This window comes from Trachypithecus francoisi, unplaced genomic scaffold (assembly GCF_009764315.1).
Source record: "Trachypithecus francoisi isolate TF-2019V2 unplaced genomic scaffold, Tfra_2.0 Contig01461, whole genome shotgun sequence".
NCBI lineage: Eukaryota > Metazoa > Chordata > Mammalia > Primates > Cercopithecidae > Trachypithecus > Trachypithecus francoisi.
Window position 1 is genome coordinate 13,005,812 of NW_022681433.1, and position 22,555 is coordinate 13,028,366.

General features: G+C 44.7%; 1 long non-coding RNA gene across 1 annotated transcript; it reads left to right on the forward strand.

Moving 5' to 3' along the window:
- The first annotated feature begins 197 nt into the window (after positions 1 to 197).
- LOC117097824 lies at positions 198 to 19,514 on the forward strand. The gene is made up of 2 exons (XR_004443070.1): positions 198 to 246; positions 18,186 to 19,514. It is a non-coding gene; the product is annotated as an uncharacterized LOC117097824 (long non-coding RNA).
- Positions 19,515 to 22,555: the final 3,041 nt, after the last annotated feature.

Consider the following 22,555-nt stretch of genomic DNA (forward strand, 5'->3'; position numbering starts at 1 on the left):
CTGGTTTCGGGGTAGAAGGAAGAATTTTAGGTTTATACATGTATGTATATATGTATGTGTGTTTATATGCATGTATATGTGTGTGTATACAAAAAAAAAAATATATATATATATATATTTTTTAGACAGTCTTGTTCTGTCACCTAGGCTGGAGTACGGTGGTGTGATCACAGCTCACTGCAGCCTTAACCTCCCCGTGCTCAAGTGATCCTCACACCTCAGCCTCCCGAGTAGCCAGGATCACAGGTATGCACCACCACACCCTGCTAATTTTTGTAGTTTTTGTAGAGATGAGGTTTTGCCATGTGGCCCAGGTTAGTCTCAAACTCCTGGGCTCAAGTAATCTGCCCACTTCAGCCTCCCAAAGCGCTGAGATTACAGGCATGAGCCACCATACCTGGCTGCATGTATATATCTTAATTTTTTTAACCCTGTGCATGTATCATTTTAAAAACTTCTTTAAAAACCTGCCCTCTTAAATCCTAGCACAGGGTCCATCTGGTTCTACCTCATAAAGCTGTGCAGAACACCTCTAATCTTTCTTCTGTTAATAGCGTGCATTTGCAAACTTCTACCATGGGCCCTTTATACCCTGTCTTCTACGGGTTAAACAAACACAGTTCTTTACATCAATGCTGCTGTCCCTGACCATCTGGTCCCCTGTCCCCTCCAGACCCAAAACAATGGGCTGTGTTGCAGCAAAATGAGGGTGTCCTCAGTGCACTGAGGCCCTTATACCATGAGAGATGGCAAGTGATGTCAGGGAGAGGAACATCTGCAGAGGCAGTGCTGCCCTGGGAGGCCCTGTCCCAAGCAGTAGTGGGAGCATCCGGAAGGGATGAATAGGGAGTGTGGGCTGGGCTGGGATGGAAGAGAGGCTAAGCATGCAGAGACCAGCTTTGCCAAGTTGTTGCAGTACATAAGGGTCCCCCTAAAGGGACTAGTTGGCTAGAATGAAAGAGAAAAACCAGAATATCGTACGTTTACATGGCTACTTTATAATTTTCAAGGCATTTTACAAACTGCATTACATTGATTACTTATCACAATGCTTTAAGGTAGGTATTCAGGAATTATTTTTCTCATTTCAGGAGAAAGCCTTGGCCAGACAGTTTAAGGATCTGGGGCTGGGCACAGTGACTCGTGCCTGTAATCCTAGCACTTTGGGAGGCCAAGGCAGGAGGATCACTTGAGGCTAGGAGTTTGAGACCAGCCTGAGCAACATAGTGAGACTCCCATTTCTAAAAATAAAAAAATTAGGCCTGGCATAGTGGCTCATGCCTGTAATCCCAGCTGTTTGGGAAGCTGAATAAAGAGGATCACTTGAGGCCAGGAGTTTGAGCCCAGCCTGGTCAACACGTAGAGAGTTTATCACTACAAAAAGTTTTTATTTATTTATTTTTTTGAGACAGGGTCTCAATTTGTCACTTAGGCTGGAGTGGAGTGTGTGATCACAGCTCACTACAGCCTCAACCTCCTGGGTTCAAGCCATCCCCCCACCTCAGCCTCCCGAGTAGCTGGGACTACAGACATACACCACCATGTCTGGCTAAATTTTTGTACTTTTTGTGGAGACAGGGTTTTGCCATGTTGCCCAGGCTGGTCTCTAGCTCCTGGGCTCAAGCAATCTGCCTGCCTCAGCCTCCCAGAGGCCTGGAACTGTAGGCATGAGCCACTGCTCTTGGCCTTTTTTATTTATTTATTTATTTTTATTATTTATTTATTTATTTTTGAGACAGAGTCTTGCACTGTCACCCATGCTTGAGTGCAGTGGTGCGATCATGGCTCACTGTCAGCTCTGCCTCCTGGGTTCGTGCTATTCTCTTGCCTCAGCCTCCCGAGTAGCTGGGACTACAGGCGCCCGCCATCACGCCCGGCTAATTTTTTGTATTTTTTTTTAGTAGAGACGGGGTTTCACTGTGTTAGTCAGGATGGTCTCGATCTCCTGACCTTGTGATCCGCCCGCCTTAGCCTCCCAAAGTGCTGGGATTACAGGCGTGAGCCACCACGCCTGGCCAACCATTTTTAATTTAAGAGACAGGGTCTCACTTTGTTACCCAGGCTGGAGTGCAGTACCCTTACTGCAGCCTTGAACTACTGGGCTCAAGCCATCCTCCCACCTCAACCTCTCAAGTAGCTGGGACTACAGGTGTGCGTCCCCATGCCCAGCTAACTGAGCCACCACCATGCCACTGCATGCCAGTTGTGACAAAATGAGACCCTGTCTCTAAAAAATAATGTTTTTTTTTTTTTTTTTTTTTTTTTTGAGACGGAGTCTTGCTCTGCCACCCAGGCTGGAGTACAGTGGCCGGATCTCAGCTCACTGCAAGCTCCGCCTCCCGGGTTTACGCCATTCTCCTGCCTCAGCCTCCCGAGTAGCTGGGACTACAGGCGCCCGCCTTGTCGCCTGGCTAGTTTTTTGTATTTTTTTAAGTAGAGACAGGGTTTCACCGTATTAGCCAGGATGGTCTCGATCTCCTGACCTCGTGATCCGCCCGTCTCGGCCTCCCAAAGTGCTGGGATTACAGGCTTGAGCCACCGCGCCCGGCCATGTTTTAAAAAAGGATTTACTCTGGTATTCTGAGTCCTTACTTCATGGACACTTTCCACTGTGCAGCCTGCCACTGATTTCACATAAAGACAAACAGAACCGAAAGAGACCCTTTGCTAAATGATCCCAAGTCTTACAATCAGGAAAGATTGGAAAATGTTTTCTGTAGAGACAGAGGAAACTGACCGAATGATTTCACCAGATCATCGTGCACACTGGGAGTTCCAAAGCCCCACCTCACCAATGTGATCTGCCCACTTCAGCCTCCCAAAGTGCTGAGATTACAGGCATGAGCCACCATGCCTGGCTGCATGTATATACCTTAATTTTTTTTAACCCTGTGCATGCATCATTTTAAAAACTTCTTTAAAAATCTGCCCTCTTAAATCCTAGCACAGGGTCCACCTGGTTCCAACTCATAAAGACCCCATAAGACCCTAGGTTAGCCAGGAACACTGGGGGACCCCTTCGTCTCCATTGGCCACACCTGGGCCTGCCTCTACCAAAGGGTAAGAGACCAGTTAAGCTTTCCATGTTGGAGAAAGACCAGTCCCTTCCCTATGGCTGCATAGAAGGAGCTCAGTGTATCCTTAGGGCCAGTGGCATCTGTGGCCTGGGCCTTATACCTTGGGGAACCGCTGTCCTGTGGGTCTAGACACTCATAGTGGCAGCTGAGAGGTGGGAAGGAGGAGGTGAGGAGGGTCACTGGCTGTCCCAGTTACAAATTCGGGTATCAGATGCCCCCAGTCAGCCTAGGATATGCACATCACCCAGGCCTGGCTCTTCCTGCAGTCGGCACAGGTCCGGGAGGCTGCTTGTCAGTAACTTTATTTTCACCTTTTAGGATGCTGTCCCTGGCCATTTTAACCTAATGGATCAGGATAAACAAGTTAGGGAAGCAGACGGAAGAGCACATAGCATTTCCTTGCAGGCTGGAGCATCACGGTCCCCCAGGGGATAAGAAAAGGGCTTCTCTTCCTGCTCAGAGGAAAAGACATTTTACTAGGAGAGATGCTTTCTGGTGTTCTGAACCGGCAAACACTGGGCCAGGGAGAAAGGAGACCGGGAGAGGAAGGTGGAGAGGTTTCTGCAGGAAGTTGGGCCTTCGGGCCACTCGCTGATAGATCTGGATGCAGGGAGGGATATTTAAAATGTTTAACAGGCGGGCCTGACCCAGCAGACCTGTCACCGCAGGGCCTCCAGAGTCAGCTCCCGGAGGCCCCCTGCTGGGCCATATCTGCCCCCGTTTGGTTGAGGACAGTGGGGAGGTCTGGGGGCCTGGGCTGCTTACCACCTAGTGTGGAAGCATTTCTATGTGAGAACAAGGTGTGGCTGCAACCCTTCCCAGCGGCTGAACTTCAGCCCTGGTGGGGTTAGCAGCTGATGGTCCTGCTGGCCTCTCAGGTTGCCTGGCAAATCATGCCAGCCTCGTGCAGATCCCCGGCAGAATTGCAGACAAAAGACTTGTTTGCAGAATTGCAAAATCCAGAGCCAGGCTGTGCACAAATGTCCCAGTGTACGGTGGGGTGGCCTCTTCTTCTGCAGTAACTCGTGTGCAGTTCTGACATGAGAAGCAAGCAGTTCTTGCTTTATCAGGAGGAATCTTCCTCTCCCTCCATCACCCTCTGGTTCCAGGGTACCGTGTACATTTCTGCCCCCACCGCCTCACAGCTGGAACACACTGTCAGAATGGATGGCTCATTGCATCAGGAATCCAGAGCTCTTAGTCTATAAAACAGGAGGGGTGGGCTTCCAGAACCACTAACAGATGTCTAAGTGAAAAAAAACTCCACACCTGCCCAACCGCCAGCTTCCTTTCTCATTCTTGAGGGCTCCCAGTAACAAGACATTAGAAAAATGGGTTGCGAGCTGCGGTTTCCACTTTCCCTGAAACCCAGCTATCTAATCTCCTGGGAGTGAGAATTCAGACAGCGAATTGTCTAAGATGGGAGGTAAGAGGTGCCGTGGGAGGCCAGGTACATGTTGCCCAGGAGGCCTGGCCGCCCAGGATGCTTGCTTCTGCAAACCCAACCGGGGATGACAGCATGGGCTGGCTAAGGCTGGTCTTGACAGAAAAGCCCATGAAAATCCCTGCTGGTTGTCTCAGTCTGAAGACCTCTGTTTTGATGACGCTTGAAATAGCAAAGCTTCATTTCATTATTTTTATGTTTATACATGTTATTTTTTGCACTTTATTTTTCCTTTTTGAGACAGAATCTCCCTCTCTCTCCCAGGTTGGAGTGCAGTGGCGCAATCTCTGCTCACTGCAACCTCCGCTTCCCAGGTTCAAGCAATTCTTGTGCCTCAGCCTCCTGAGTAGCTGGGATTACAGGCGCACACCACTACACCAATTTTTTTTTTTTTTTTTGTATTTTTAGTAGAGACAGGTTTCACCATGTTTGCCAGGCTGGTCTGGAACTCCTGGCCTCAAGTAATCTGCCCTTCTCAGCCTCCCAAAATGCTGGGATTACAGGCATGAGCCACCGTGCCAGGCCTATTTCTACATATTATTTTTACTTCTAATCCATATATATAGTTTTAAAATTCTGATATTTACAAACTTTAGTGAAAATTCATAGCCTTGTAGCCTTCTGCCCCACCCATTCTTGCCTTCAGGTACTGCTGTGCAGAGTCAGCCACTGTCTGTGGCTCCTGGTATTTGCAGCCATCATTCCAAATGATGTGCTTATAGAGTTGTATCTTTCTAAACTTTCGAAACGATCTCCTGACTTACTGGAAGATGAAGACGTAGCTTTTTCCTCCTGCCCCCAGGACACACTTCTTTCTCACTAAGGAACAGAGTTTCTGTATTTCTTCCTATTTTAGATGCATGCCTTTGATTATAAGGTTTGCCATTATTTTATGAGGCACTACAAAAGAAGAGAAGTGCAAATAAAGTAACTATGATGCAAGTAAACTATCATGCAACACCTTCTTATCACATTGACTAAAAAATGTGTTCTGATTTCCAAAATGTTAAAACGGGGAAAAAATGTGCATTTTAGAATATTATGAATTACAGAACAGCACATCTTCTGATAAAATCCCTGGTCAGTATTTGTATTATTTTGCTTATGTAAATATTGTCTGCAGTGTACTGCGTTTACATTTCTGCTCATGTATATCTTTTCCCCTCGGGAGTTAATAATTGCCTTGTCTTTTTTAATTCATAGGGTTTTTTTTTTTTTGGCATTTATGAGTAATTCATTCCCAAGCTCTCCTCAATGTGGTGAACACACTAGTAATCTTGCCATTGCATTTCTCTTCCTGTGCGGACATCCTCCGGGAACTATCCTTCTACTTCAAACTCAGACTGGTTTCTCCTCAGGTCTACTGTAGTTACCAGCCCAGATTTCAGCATCCTCCTGGAAGTCATTTTTCCTTCTCTCCTGTGTTGGATTCCCTGTTTCCTAGAGCTTGTATCTTTTTTGGTTAATTCTTTGTTTTGTTGGAGCACATCCTCTAGTAGCTTCCTGAGGAAGGGTTCATGGCAGCTAAATATTTGGAGACCTTGTAAATGTCCCTTGCACTTGTCTGGGCATAGAGCTCAACTTCAGGAATATTTTTTCTTCATGTTAGAGGCTTTCTTCAAATGTCTGGTGATTTACTGTTGACACTCAAGTAATGTGTGCATGAGTGAAGCTTGTCAACCAGTGGGCTCATTGTCAGGTGATTCAGGGGAGACCTGGATGTTTCATTAAGGAACCCACTAGGTCATTCTCTGTAAGTCTTTTTTCTCTGACTGCTCAGCTTCCCTAATGATGAATCCTTGAATCTTCTGCCCATGGGATAGAACCCTTATTGCCAGCATTCTGGGATCTAAGAGGGGTAAGGAGGCTGTGGTGTCCTATAATCCAGAGTGCAACTGGGTGCAGTGGCTCACTCAGGAGTCCCAGCCTCTTGGGAGGCTGAGGCAGGTCTGCTTGAGACCAGGAGTTCAAGACCAGCCTGGGCAACATAGTGAGACCCTGTCTGTACAAAATACAAAAATTAACTGGGCATGTTGGCATGTTCCCATGGTCCCAGCTACTCAGGAATTTGAGGCTGCAGGGAGCCATGATCATGCCATTGGACTTTAGCCTGGGTGACAGCAAGACAAAACAACAAAGACGATAAAGGACAGAGTGTCTTCTAATTCTGTTTCTATCGTGTGTCACATGCCGGGTCTCAGTTGTGCCTGGTGTCCTTGAGTCCAGTCCCTCTCAGATTCAACCTTTCCTCCCGAGGCTGGGCAGGGACAGTGGTGTGACAGTGCAGCTGTGCATAGGTGTACATAGGGATGGAAATAAATGTGGAGTCTTATAGCTCCAGTACACATTCTCAACACATTTGTTTTCAGCACACCTGCACCCGTGTTCTGCACAGAGGGAACCAATTTCTGCTTTTTCTAAGATTCTGTGGTGTAGCTGATTTTCTTCTTACAGATTTCCCTCCCTTTGAGCTTAGGTTGCAGCTTTATCTTCTCTGCTAAATTAGTTGCTTCTCATGCATCTGCTTTTTTTTTTTTTTTTTCTGATTTCCATAACATTGTTAACATTTTTATCTGCTGTTGTCTCTGTTCCTATTCTCTCTTTATACTTATGGGTCCAGGCAGTGGTGTGCTGGTAAGTGCCTGACAAAACAGCTCTTGTGGGGAAGGGAGGAACCCTGAGTGGTAGCAGTCCAATTTCTGTGGTGTAAATATTCCTAATGTGGCTAATTTCAAGGCACCAAAAGGACATCCCTGAACATGCAGTTGGAAAGAAAAGCAAAGTAGCACACCATTATCCAGATGGTTTCTGGCTTAAAATGGTTCCACTTAACGATTTTTTGACTTTACAATGGTGTGAAAGTGATACACATTCAGTAGAAACAGTATTTCAGTACAGTATTCAGGAAATCACATGCGATATTCAACACTTTATTATAAAATAAGCTATATGTTAGATGATTTTGCTCAACTGTAGGGTAATGTAAGTGTTCTGAGCTCGTTTAAGGTAGGTTAGGCTAAGCTCTGATGTTCAGTAGGTTAGGTGTATTAAATGACTTTCTGGTTTGTGATTCCTTCCTTCCTTCCTTTCTTCCTTCCTTCCTTCCTTCCTTCCTTCCTTCCTTCCTTCCTCCTTCCTTCCTTCCCTCCCTCCCTCCCTCCCTCCTCCTTCCTTCCTTCTTTCCCTCCCTCCCTCCTTTCCTTCCTTCCCTCCCTCCCTCCTTTCCTTCCTTCCTCCTTCCTTCCTTCCTTCCTTCCTTCCTTCCTTCCTTCCTTTTCTCTGTCTCTCTCTCTCTCTCTCTTTCTTTCTTTTTTGAGATGGAGTCTTGCTCTGTCACTCAGGCTGGAGTGCAGTGGCACAATCTCGGCTCAAATGCAACCTCCGCCTCCTGGGTTCAAGCAATTCTTCTGTCTCAGCCTCCTGAGTCGCTGGGACTGCAGGCACCTGCCACCATACCCAGATAATTTTTGTATTTTTAGTAGAGATGAGGTTGCACCATAGTGGTCAGGCTGGTCTTGAACTCCTGACCTCAGGTGATCCACCTGCCTCAGCCTCTCAAGGTGCTGAGATTACAGGTGTGAGCCACTCTGCCTGGCCTGGTTTATGATATTTTCAACTTAAAATGGGTTTATCGTAAGTCAAGAAGCATCTGTGTAATATTTCCACTATACACATACAGTAGACATGAATAGAAAAAAGTAACCCCAAGAGAATATGTAATTACAAAAATAATATGAAGTGACAAGTATTGAGATTTTATTAGCTTTATTTATTTATTTATTTATTGAGATGGAGTTTCTCTCTGTCGTCCAGGCTGGAATGCAGTGGTGCAATCTTGGCTCACTGCAACCTCTGCCTCCCAGTTGAAGCCATCCTCGTGCCTTAGCTTCCTGAGTGGCTGAGATTACAGGCACCTGCCGCCACACCTGGCTAATTTTTATATTTTTAGTAGAGACAGGATTTTACTGTGTTGGCCAGGCTGGTCTCAAACTCCTGACCTCAGGTGATCCGCCTGTCTTGGCCTCCCAAAATGCTGGGATTACAGGTGTGAGCTACCCCACCTGGCCTTTATTAACTTTATTTTTAACATAATTTTAAAAATTGTAAGCCTATTTAGTTTAGTTTTTTAAATAGCTATGTGTCACAACCAGCTGGCAAAATTCCCGACAATTTAACAATCAGTTCTCAAAAGTCTGTCAGCTGGCGCTAACACACCACTGGGTTTATGCCTTTGTAATGGTTTTCTTATCTTTTTAGTATATTAATCAATTGTTTTTAAGTTTATTTCTCTATAGCATACAGTTACCTCTCCTCACATATTGTTAACACATTGGTAATCCATCCAAAATTCACATTGTCTAATCATAGCTCTCAAACTGTGGTGAAGAAAAGATGACACCTCAGTAGAATGAGATGATGCTTGACATGAGGGATAAATAAAGTTAAAATAAAATGAGGTGAGGAGAGGTCATCAGTATCCACAGGTGGTCAAGGAAAAGTGGTGTCAACACAATGGGGCAGGAGGAGATTGATAGTTACTGCTTTGTCCCAGCAACACAATTGCTAGCAATACAGTTGCTAGAACAAGGTAGTAACAGTAACCAACCTTTCAGTTCCCATTTAATCTCAACTTTTTTTGTTTTTTGGGACTTTTTTTGAGATGGAGTTTCACTCTGTCACCCAGGTTGGGCACGATCTCGGCTCACTGCAACCTCCACCTCCTGGGTTCAAGCGATTCTCCTGTCTCAGCCTCCCAAGTAGCTGGGATTAAAGTCTCCCGCCACCACACTGGGCTAGTTTTTGTATTTTTAATAGAGATGGGGTTTCACCATTTTGGCCAGGCTGGTCTCAAACTCCTGACCTCAGGTAATCCACCCACCTCACCTTCCCAAAGTGATAGGATTATAGGTGTGACCCACTGTGCCTGGCTAATCTCAGTTTTTAAGAAGATACCATTTAATGTATCTGTGTTTCTTAGCAATTCTCTGAAGTGGTTCCAAGCAACATCTTACTCTAAACATATATGTCTGTATAATGAGACCAACTGCCTACATACAACACTTCATGAGATGAGCTCAAAGCATTTTACCAACGGTGCCTCGTTAAGTCTTACCAAACCGCAATGTGGGAATTGAGGGGGAACATCATTATTTCTGTTTTACTGATGGATAAAGCAGAGGCCTTAAAGCAAACCAACAGTAGCTGAGACCAACTTGTTTGTCTGCGAATCCAGTGTTCCAGTGTTCTATCTTTTCATGACGACACGATCTTGAACACCAAGTTATGTTTTCTGCATCTATATAGGTATGTGGAGGGTACAGTTTTATCTGAAATATCAATGAATTATTTGAAGTCCTGAATTGTATGATTCTGGTTTTTACCTTTGTTGACTCCCTCACACCTTCTTGCACGTGTGATTTGATAGCATCTTATGGAATTAATACCAAAGACCTACCTAGTTACTTTTCATTGCAATTGAAGTGTTTAAAAATAATTGCGCAGCCAGGTGTGGTGGCTCATGCCTGTAATCCCAGCACTTTGGGCAGCTAAGGTGGGTGGATCACCTGAGGTCAGGAGTTCGAAAACAGCCTGGCCAACATGGCAAAACCCTGTCTCTACTAAAAATACAAAAATTAGCTGGGTGTGGTGGCAGGCACCTATAATCCCAGCTACTCAGGAGGCTGAGGCAGGAGAATCACTTGAACCCAGGAGGCGGAGGTTACAGTGAGCTGAGATCACAGTACTGTACTGCAGCCTAGGCAACAGAGTGAGACTCCATCTCAAAAAAATAAAATAAAATAATAAAATAATAAACAAATACATGTAATTACACAAACCACAATTACTTTTGTACCAACCTAATTATCCAACATAACTCCAGTCTGGCCATAGAAATAGGGGAGTGTTGAAAACAGAAGCCTGCACCACTCGGGTACAAAGGGGAAGATCAGGGACTATGGTTTGGTCTCCGTGTTGAGCAGATAACAAAGCATTAATAATTGCCCAAATAGACCATGGACATTTTGAGCATTTATTATGTGCAAGATATGAAATTTAGTATTTTATACATATTGGCACATTTAAATGACAATTTCTGGTTAGTATTAGTATTATCCCTGTTTTTCAGATAAAAAAATTAAAGCTTAGAGGGTCTAAATAAGTTTCACAAAGACACAGCTAGTGAGTGGTTTGAACCAAAGGTTGTCCAGCTGTAGGTCCATGTGCTTGTAGAGGCTATTGTCTTGCCTTTCTACTCCATCTTTTAGTAACACAGCTGGCCTCTTGGCTATGGGAATTAGTGTAGGGATGGACCTGGCACCCAGCAGAGTCCTAAGGCAGGGTTCTCCTAGCTGGACCTAGCAGAAGAACCCTTTCTTCCTTGGTGACAGAGTCATTCGACTGTTTCCCCAGTGAGGTGGGCTGCCACGTCTGCTGCTCTGTGAAGAAAGCCCTCTGTAGGAGGAGAGATTGAAATCCACAGGCAAAGAGAAAAGCAGAGGCTATGATGGGGAGGCTGGGTGTGGTGGTTCATGCCTGTAATCTCAGCACTTTTGGAGGCCGAGGTGGGCGGATCACTTGAGGCCAGGAGTTTGAGAACAGCTTGGCCAACATGGTGAAACCCTGTCTGTACAAAAATACAAAAAAATTAACCAGGTGTGGTGGCGCATGCCTGTAATCCCAGCTACTCAGGAGGCTGAGGCATGAGAATCACTTGAACCCAGGAGGCAGAGGCTGCAGTGAGCTGAGATCATGCTACTGCACTTCAGCCTGGGGGACAGAGTGAGACTGTGTCTCACACACACACACAAAAAGATGGGGAGAAGAATTCTGATGGCATTCAAATCCTTGACTTTAATCCCTGACCCTGTTATCTAAACTAACCTGAGTTCAGCTTTTGCCACTAGGCTACTGGGAGTGTCCTGAGTAATACAGGGTTTATATACCACACTATCCAGCTGCGACCTGTACCAAGTTGACCAAGATAGGGGAGTTTGTCACTGGGTCCCTTGGACTTACCCCAGTCTGTGTCAAATCTTTAAGCAGGTAAACTTTCCCCACAATACAACCCTCTTCCACTTTTTTTTTTTTTTTTTTTGAGTTCGGGGTCTTGCTCTGTCACCCAGGCTGGAATGCAGTGGCACAATCATAGCTCACTGCAGCCTTGAACTCCTGGGCTCACGTGATTCTCCCACTTCAGCCTCCTGAGTAGCTGGAACAACAGGTGCACACCACCATGCCCCACCCCTTCTTCCACTTCGAAATACATTCTGTATTGCACCCGTAAGGTTTTTCTCCATCTCTTGTTACTTGGTCCAAGCCTCCTAATGCAAATACAGCACAGTATGTAGTGACAATGTGGACATCTTAGTGTTGACAGGCATTACTTCATATTCTGACCTCAAGAGGCAGGACAGCAGTCATGGAACTAACAATATGAACAATATGATTACATTCCTGACTTCAACTGGGGGTCCCCAAACTGTGTGATTTCACAGGCCAGATTATTATGATTTTTTTGGATGCGATGGGGGTGGGGAGAATATCATAGAGCTGCCAACTTTTTATTTTGTCAAACAGGGCTAACAGACTTACATTTATCCTACCCCAACTCTTCATTCATTTACTTAACAGGTCTAGAAAATACTCTTCGGTCATCCCTGTGGTTAAGCAACCTTACTAAGTCACTGGAAGAATATAAAAGGTCACATGAATTCTTCCACTCCACTTCACCCGATACCTTTGGTTACTGTCTTAGTCCATTTGTGTTGCTGTAAAGAAATATGTGAGGCGGGGTAATTTACGAGGAAGAGAGATTTATTTGGCTCACAGTTCTGCAGGCTGTACAAGAAGCATGGCACCAGCCTCTGCCTCTGGGGAGGGCTTCAAGCTGCTTCTACTCATGGCAAGAGGCAAAGGGAAGCTGGTATGGAGAGATCACGGGGTGAGAGAGAGAGCAAGAGAGAGAGGAGAGGTACTGGGCTTTTTATTTAACAACCAGCCCGTCTGGGAACTAAGAAAATGAGATCTCACTCTTTACCAAGAAGTCAGCACCAAGCCATTCATGAGGGGTCTGCCTCCATGGCCCAAAATACTTCCTGTTAAGCCCCACCTCCTGACATTACCACATTGGGGATCAAATTTCAATATGAGATTTATTGGGGTCAAATAAATCATATCCAAACTATAGCAATTACCTTCCAAAATTTAGAGGCAAGTATATGGAGACTGTCAGTTGACCTTGTTGGTAATAATTTTTTTAGTTAGCTGGAAGCTAGAAAGGGCAAAAAGAGGTGAAGAGGAAGCTGTGGCCATGGAGGTTAATGTGGTCTGGGCTTGGGGTAGGTGTGGTGAGTGGAGGTTGACAACAGGTACAGCTTGTACGGCAAGGGCTGGGTAGCGCAGGAGCTAAGGGAGGCGGGAGGGCCTGCAGAGCCCAGTTCCTATGCTGGGTGTTCTCTGATGAGCTCTGGAATGAAGTAGGCATGGGCAGTTGTTAAGGCTTTAAATCCCTCGATGTTAGGCCTTGAGGGACTGTGATTTCTCCCCACATCACTTCCCCTTAACCAAGCAGTAAACTACATTTGGCTAAAATTGTGCCTTTAGGACAATAGCCAGAGCACGACTCAGAGCAAATCTATGACAGCCACGCTAACGCTGCACATAGGACCAGACACGGAGAAAAAGTCTTGGTGTGCCCAGTATCTGCATCTAAGCAAAATAAGTTTATCAGAATCTCCTTGAAACTGCTGCCAAGGAAATCTGAAAGTTTCTAGTAAGCAAAGCACAATGAAATGGAAATTAATTGTACAGTACCCATTACCTCTAGTTTAAGTGCAATTGATAAGCTCTTTACTTACTGTACCACCTGTTTTATTTTAATGAAAGGAAAAATGAGCTATTAGAGCTTTTGTGGATTCATTTGCAACCATGGTCTCTCAACTGTATTTCTTTGGGATGACTTTAAGTTCCGGAGTCCCCAGTTCTCCGACTGAAGTAGTGGTAGTGGGCTGTGTCAGTGAGGCAGGCCTTTGACTGGGGAATGTGGTCAGTGACCTTCAAGATGGTCCCCACCTCCGGGTGTTCATGGTGTAGTCCCTTCCCACATTGTGGCAGGGTTGATCTATGTGACCAATAGGACACAGCAGAACCCAGTGGAGTTTATTTTTAAGATGAGCTCTCAGGTTCTCCCCCTCTCTCTCCCCCCATCTATCAGATCACTAATTCTCAAGCCAGCTGTTATGTCAAAAGGACATGCAGACAGTCTGTGGGGGGGCCATGGGGACTCCAGCCAACAGCCAGTGAGGGCCTGAAGCCATGAACACTGTGAGCTCTCTTAGAAGTGCCTCCTCCAGCCCCAGTCAAGCCTTCAGGTGGCTGCAGCCCTGACTTGACTGCAACCTTGTGAGAGCCCCTGAGTCAGCACCACCTTGCTAGTTTCCAGCCCCTCAGATGCTGAGAGATCACACGTTTGCCACGGCAAAAGCTACTGTGTTTGGGGGTAATTGGTTACACGGCAGTAGAAAACCTAATACAGAGAGTACGGTACCCATTACCTCTAGTTCAGTGTGCGATTGATAAGCTCTTTACTTACTGTCCCACTTGTTTTATTGTAATGAAAGGAAAAATGAGCTATTGGAGCTTCTGTGGGTTCATTTTGTGGATTCAGAGGGAAGATAGTATCTTCCTGACTCTTTCAAGAGGAGGCCCTCATTACTTCTGCTGGGAGAACTGTCCACGTCCCTGATTCGAGTGGTTGGAGCATTCGCACTCCCTTCGCTAGACTGGGGGTACCGGTATTTTGAATTAGACATAGAAAGGATTTTGCCTACATTCATTGCTGCATGCTTGCAACCCTTGTTATTTGGAGGCATGGATCACAAAGCGCACACAGACTCTAGAGGATGATGCAGAGCAGTTCTTCTTGTCCCTGTTCCATTTTGGTGGGGGCAGCAGGAAACATTTCTGTGCCCTTGTAAGCTTTTGAAACTGGTATAAATGAGAAAAAAATAAGCTTTGTTTCTTATAAACAGAAAATACCTGTGGTGTAAAAAATAAAAAGGTGAAACCATTCACCACCAATGATTCCACCATCCAGATACAAATACTGTTAACAACTGGGGCATATCGCTCTCCTATCTAGATATATATATTTTACAGAAATAGATAATATAATAAGTGCTATTGTATGACTTTTTTCATTAAATATTTTATGAGCCTGTGTTTATGTGACTAATATGTCATCTGCAATTGTAATTTTAAATGGTTACATGGTATCCATTATACAGATGTGTCATAATTTCTTAAGCCAGTCCTCTTTTGTTGGATGAAATTTGTTTTCATTTTTGCTATTATAAGGATTGCTAAAAAGAAAATGCTTGTAGCAAATATATGTACCTACCTTGACTTTCCTTGTTATGATAAATTATTAAAACAGAATGGTTGGACTAAAGCATATATACATTTTATTTATTTTTTTGTTTGTTTTATTTTATTTTTTTGAGACGGAGTATCTCTCTGTTACCCAGGCTATAGTGCAGTGATGTGTTCTCAGCTCCGCCCAGCAACCTCTGCCTCCCAGATTCAAGTGATTCTCCTGCCTCAGCCTCCTGAGTAGCTGGGATTACAGGCGCCCACCATCATGCCTGGCTAATTTTTGTATTTTTAGTAGAGATGGGGTTTTGCCATGTTGGTCAGGCTGATTTCTGACTCCCAACCTCAGGTGATAACACCTGCCTCGGCCTCCCAAAGTGCTGGGATTACAGGCGTGAGCCACTGCACCCGGTCTAAAGCACATATACATTTTAAATGCATTCCCACATATTACCAAATTGCCTGCCAGAAAGCTTGTACCAGTCTATACTCATTGAAATTTATTAGTGTCTATTTCCTTGTACCCTTGCCAGCACTGAGTAATAATTTTTAAAAAATCTTTCTGGCCTTCTATTTATATGGGAAACGGAATTTTCAAGAAGTCTACCTTATATTCAAAAATTGGCAGCAGCTGGCCAGGCGCAATGGCTTACACCTGTAATCCCAGCACTTTGGGAGGCTGAGGCTGGAGGATCACTTGAGCCCAGAAGTTTGAGTCTAGCCTGGTCAACATAGTGGGTCTTTGTCTCTACAAAAAAATACAAAAGTTAGCTGGGTGTGTTGCTGTGTGCCTGTAGTCCTAACTACTCAGGAGGTTGAAGTGGGAGGATCCGCTGAGCCTGGGAGGTTAAGGCTGGAGTGAGCTATGATTGTACCACTGCATTCCAGCCTGAGCAACAGAGCAAGACCCTGTCAGAAAGAAAAGGGAAGGGAAGGGAAGGGAAGAAGGGAGAGGAGAGGAGGAAAGGAAGGAAGAAATTGGCAGCAGCTTTGAGAGTGAGCAAGCTCTACTATAATCCAGTGCCCAGTCAAGGGTGAGAGAAATGAAGAAATGAATTGACTGTTTCTCCCAGATTATGCTTCGAAGATGACAGGAAGAATGTTGAAAATAATATGTATGTGTTCAGGATGCAAGAAAGATCAAACATAAAATATTCAAATCTCTTGGACCTGTAATTATACTTCTGACAATTTAGCTTAAATATAAATTCCAGTGAAAGGGAAAAGGGTATATACACCAAACAAAGTTTATTAACAGTACTTATTTTTTTTCTAAGACCTAGGTGAGAACAAAACATTACTTATATTAGGGAAACACTACAAACACTTAACACAAAAGAAATAATTTAAGATACTGGGGTATATCATCTTGAAGGAATATTATACAGTTGTTCAATTAGTAAAGGTTATATAGAAATATACAAATATGTTTATGATATAATGTAATTAGTCATATAAAGGTTATATAGAAACACATATGTTTATAATATGTGAAGTATAAAAAGAAATACAATTTTTAGCATTTAAAAATATGTACTAGTTAGGCCGGGCGCGGTGGCTCAAGCCTGTAATCCCAGCACTTTGGGAGGCCGAGACGGGCGAATCACGAGGTCAGGAGATCGAGACCATCCTGGCTAACACGGTGAAACCCCGTCTCTACTAAAAAATACAAAAAACTAGGCGGGCGAGGTGGCGGTCGCCTGTAGTCCCAGCTACTCGGGAGGCTGAGGCAGGAGAATGGCGTAAACCCGGGAGGCGGAGCTTGCAGTGAGCTGAGATCCGGCCACTGCACTCCAGCCCGGGCGACAGAGTGAGACTCCATCTCAAAAAAAAAAAAAAAAAAAAGTACTAGTTAAATCCACATCAACATCAACAAGACTGCAAGGAAATATAAAACTGCCAATCGTTGTGAAGACAGTGGCATCCCATCTTTGAAATTTTTTTCTTTTTTCTTTTTTCCTGCATTGATTGCTTTTATTTAGGAAAGGTCTGATGTCATATGGAAACCAAGAAGAAACTGAGGAGAAACCTATTGTCCAATTTGTAGGGAAAGCAGAGAGACAGAGAGACAGACAGAGCTTCAACCTGGTTTCAAAACAAAGATGGAAATGTAGAATAACTTAAGTTACCAGCACACTTTATAACAATTAAAAATCATCTCGCTTCTTCCTTCTGCCAGCATAATTTTGGGCTCACAGGTGGATTGACCTGACCCCCAGGAAATGTGTGACAAGGACTCGCTGCTCACCTCCTCAGTTACAGCACATGTTTGGTGTTTACGTGAAGCTAGTGGCTTTCGGTATCATGGTGAAAATTTTCTTTTAGGTCATAATTGCATAACTACAATGAAAAGTATTGATTCTGGAAAAGGCTCACCTTCCAAAAGAGGTTCACGTCGGTGTTCACGTCAGGAGGTGAATTAATGTGCTCCAGGGACGGTCATGGAAAATGCTTGGCCACACTGGGTGTGTTCTGTAGCCAGGCGTTGCTGAATGGTGCAGAGAAAGGCGCTGGAGGCAGACAGAGCTGGGCTGGTAGCCAGGCTCCACTTCATACCAGAAGTATGAGCCCGGGCAAGTTATTGAACTTCCTACAGCTTAGTTTACATAGCTGTGAAAATGGATGAATAATGCCTGCTTGTGCTGATGTTAGCGAGGGGACGCCTGCTTGGAGGCGAGTATGCAGTGGGTGCTCAGTGAGTGGTGATGAGATAAAAAGGAATGCTGCTCGTTTTCTATATTCTTTTCATAATTATTGAGATTACAATGGAGAGAAGGGAATCCAGCTTAAAAGAAAACATTTGCAAATCTGTTTCTGGCAAATGGAAATAAGAGCAACTATAAACCACATGAATCTGTCCAGGACAGAAGCGAGTGAGTGAAGGGAGACTTTCTCAGCTGGGTGGTCGTGTGAGCAGCATCTCCACTGCCTCTCTGTTAAGTAATTTATCTGGACATCTTGGTTGATAATGATGTGGCACTAAAAAAGTAAAAGGCATCACAAAACCGCAAACCTTCTGCTTGCATTGCAGGAATAAAATTGGTCATGAAAAGGTGATGGCCAGAAAAATTTGGTGGGGGATGGTGGTGGGGGAGTGTGGGGAATAGAAAATCTTGCATAATATCTATTCCTGTGCTTTTTTAAAAATCAGTTTATACAGTCTAATTTTTAAAAACAAAAGCTAGATTTTAGCTCTTTTCTATCCAGTGATTTGAAATCAGCCTGAAGACAGCAAGGTGCATTGAATTTGCTATGACATCAACCAAATTTGTCAATTTCATTTGGATTTCCAGAATGTCCAGTGCTAGGAGACTCATAAGGTGGAGAGAAATGGCCTGACTTATAGAAACTGAGTGAGACTCCGGAACCACTTGATGCAGAGACACCTGTGACCTGAAAAAGTCTATTTGTGTTTCCTCTGGGAATCCGGGCCAAGAAGACAGGGACAAGCTCCCAACTCTGACTACCCCTTTTATAGGGAAAAAAATCCCATGCTTTCTTTGCAGCAAGTGACAAATCCTTGTCATATAGAGATGGCTTTTCCTCCTCCTCTTCAAACATCTTTTAGCAGCAACAGCAGCTCAAGTAACACTTATTTCAGCGTTAAAATGCGGGCTTTGTAGACCTCTTAGGCAGACAGAGGCAATTTCAAAGGAAACTTCTTTGGCTGGGTACTCAGTGTTACACAGGGATTTGGAGTTAATATTCACTGTTTCTGTTGTTGGAGAAAAGGAAAGCAGAACTGCTCTTTTTCATGACTCTCCCCAACGTCCATCTGTTTCCATTCGTATCTTGGAATTGGGAAGATCGCGGAGACTTGAGTGGTGACCCACCTAGCCTCTTGACGCACACTGGGCTCACCTTAAAACCTTCCAAACAGATAGCAGTTGATCATGGTTTTAAATATCCCAGCATAGACTTTCTGCAGCCTCCCTTGTTAGCCACTATCAGCGCTTAACATTCTGTCATCTGAATAACTCCTTAAAAATGATACCAACGGTAGTAGAAATTTAAAATGAACCTCCCAAAAAAAAAAAACATGCAAAAGCTTACCACCCCAGTAAATCACCCGCAACAATGTTGCAACAGTTTAAATTTACTGCAGAGAGAGCTGAAGTTTAGGAGACACGGTTTTATAATATTTTCGAGAGATAGTTATGAGTGCAAATGAGTCTTGTTCCTTTTGCAGCAGGGCCTGCTCCACTGAGTCATCCAGCCTTCAGAAGCTTCCAGTTAAGCAGCAGGCCCCGGCCATAGGCTCCCCGTGTCCCCAGCCTCCAGAGGAGAGGCTCCCACACGATGTTCTCATTGCCCTTAGCTCTACTCCAAAAGGGGCCTGCAGTTCTGCTGCTTATCAGGGGTCTACTGGGAAGTGAGGTGTCACTGTCCCTTTCTGGCAGCCTCTGCACTGTCTGTGAGTGGCTCTCCTGGATTAAGGGTTTGCAAAGTATGGCCAGTGGCCAGGACTGGCCTGCTGCCTGTTTTTGTTTAACCCGTGAGCTAAGAATAGCTTTTACCTATTTTAAGTAGTTGAAAAAAAATCAAGAGAATACTATTTCGTGATATGTGAAAAATCACATGAAATTCAAATGTAAGTGTCCATAAATAAAGCCTTACTGGAAGACAGCCTTGCTCATTTATTTCTGTCTCTTTCGCTACTGTCTGCGGTTGCCTTCACGCTACAATGGCAGTACTGAGTAGTTGTGGCGGGCCCTGTATGACAGCAAATCCTAAAGTATTTGCCATCTGGCCCTTCACAGAAAGAATTTGTTGACCCTGGCTTTCGAGCCTCTCATCACTTTGGGATCCCTCTCTTTACCTTCCCCAGAGTGAGGGAGGCAGTAACGTTCCTCATGAGTGCTTAGTCCTCGCTCCCAAGGCAAGAAACCCCCCAAAACCCCTCTCTTTCTGCAGTCTTCTTGTTGGCTTGATAGTGGTAGGGCTGGTTCAGCCAAGGTCACAGTTGGAGGGTGGGAAGGGGGTACAGCTTAGGACGAAGGGGGTGTCTGCTCTAGTTCTGTTTGCAGCAATCTTTAGAATGCAAAATAAGAAGAAAATGCTGATTTTGGGCTATGGGATGCAATTCGAATTCTGGAAAATTAGAATCAACAGAACGTGGGATGTGGGAGTCCAGGACAACTCCTCTGTTTTGGCCATGTTTGGTGCCATGTGCAGAGGTGGCAGAGATGGGAGAAGGAAGAGGTTTGGGCAGGGGGAGGGAAGAATCAAGATTCTGCTTTGGATGGACCACGTTTGTGGTTCATTGAGAGGACAGCTAGACAACTGGCCACTTGAAGATGGGATGGAAGGCTGAATCTGCAAGGTGTCACAGATGAATGGTATGGAAAGCTGTGGTAGTGGATGAGATCATATGAGCAGTGGGTGCCATCTAAGGACTTGTAATGGGCTCCTCAACACTCGGAAGTTGGGTAGAGGAAGAAGACCACATGAGGGCAGTATCCTGAATGTTCCACTCACTGCTGTATCCCTAGCACTGGATATGGTGCTTGGCACACACTGCACGCTCAGTAAATTATTTGTTGCCCATATAAGTGAACTTGAATTCCAATGGACTAGCATCTTCCACTCTGAACATATTCAACAACAGCAACATCGCACTTACCTATCTTCTCTTCCCTGATCTCTTTCTCATTCTGTCTCTCCTTCCCTTTTCCTCTGCCTTCTTGTTGCCTTCTCTGATGTGAGTTAAACTCATCAGGGGTGCCCAGGCATGCAGTTATTCTTGAGCATTCCTTATCTGGCTATAACTCTGGGTGACACTGGTTACTAGTTTAGTGAACGAGCCAACATATATTCTTCTTTTTGTTTACATAGTTTTTTTTTTTTATGTTAAACTTGTTCCTATTGCCCCTCACTCTTTATGAACTGTCAGTTAATGCTATTTTTGGCTCTATTCCTACCTTAGACAAATGCCTCACAACTTGGTGTCATCTGACCTTAATTAGGAGGTTCTTGGTTATGACATTGTTGGGGTAAAAAGAGAGATGTTCAGTATGGGCTCCTCTCTGACATGAGTAAGGTCATGCAGGATGTCCCCAGGTGGAGGCTGAGTCATGGATAGGCTGCCTTTGGGATGCTATTATTCAACTCTTGGTGCCTGCACTTAAGACAGAAGAGAGTCTCTCTTATTTCCTTCTATCTAGTTGATGAAAAGTCATTTGTGATGGAATCTAAGGTCAGATTTCAACACAGAGCGATTACATCTCTTGCTCATTCCTTATCTACATGGCCTATCTATCATCAAAGAAAATTAAATTGGTCTGCCAAGATCTGATCTACACATACCATTGAGATGAGTGCAAATCGATTGCTTGTTGTTGCTCGAGTCACTTTTGGCACAGAAGAGAAGTGGACTTCTATCATGGCCTGCTTGGGAGTTGCGTGGGGCGAGGTGAGGGACATTAGAGAGACTTGACAAGGCTGCAGGCCATCTTCAGCGCCAGGCCATCTTCAGCGCCAGGCCATCTTCAGCACCAGGCCATCTTCAGCACCAGGCATTATGCAGGCACTTGACAAGGGTTTTCTCAACTAATGTTCACAAACGCCCAGCGAGGTTGGTATGATTCCGTCTGCTTTCCAGTTAAGGAAACTGAGGCTGAGAAGGCAGAGTGTCATGTTTCAGGTCAGACACTGGTAAGTGGCAGAGGCAGAACTGGAACTGCACATCCTTCATGCTGAGTCCAGCAGTTATACATATGTGGGATTCCAAACCGTATCGCATTGCAGGGAAGACAATCTTTAAGCTCCTAAGGCTTCAAACATCACCAGGATACAGATCACTTCCAAATGTTTAGCTCCGCCCTCTAAAATCCAGCCCACATCTCCCACTGCCCTCTGGACATTTCTACTAGGACATCCTTCTAAAGGCTAGAGCACAAGGCAGAAACTCAAATAACGATCTTCCTTTCAAAACCCAGGCCTCCACCCCTCACTGTCCTGTTTTTTCATGGTACGTCATTCTGTCAAACTTCTCAAAACCTGAGTTATTCTGAACCTCAGAGATTCTATCCCTAAAACATTTCCCATCTCTATCTCTCATCTGCATTTTCACCACCACTACCATTGTGGCCTTTGTCACCTAAGGCTGGGATGACCGAGACAGTGAAATGTATCTTTCACCAGCTGTCACAGTTTAAGTGCTGCTTCATCAAGTCAGAGCCTAAAACGATGGGCCTCAAATTTGTCTGAATATTGGACTCACCTGGAGAGTTTAAGCAGCACTACAAATTCTCTACGAATGATCTCCCCTTTCAGCATTACCAGGGTCATATAAGACGTGTCTGTATTTGGGAGACCAATGCTGTCGTCATAGGTTCTGGGGGTCAGACATAGTATCCATGCATTAAGAAGACACGGCCCTAGTCATACTCTTGTCTCTTTGGACTGGATGAAGGCAGGCAGGCTTGGCTGCCAATAAAAAGAGTCAAGAGGGAGAAACTTAACAACATTGCATGTTCCACTTTTCATTATTCCCCCAAAGGTATCTGCTGTGTTTTCCAGTGACTCAGCAGGTGCTGGTGCCTCGTGAGGCCTCTGACCTCCCCACTAAAGGGCTACACTTCAGACTTGGCAGCTTCTCATGTTATGTCTTCTGACCAGCTTTCTTGGAGCTTTCTTCCAGAAGACAGCTAGTTGGTTGGCA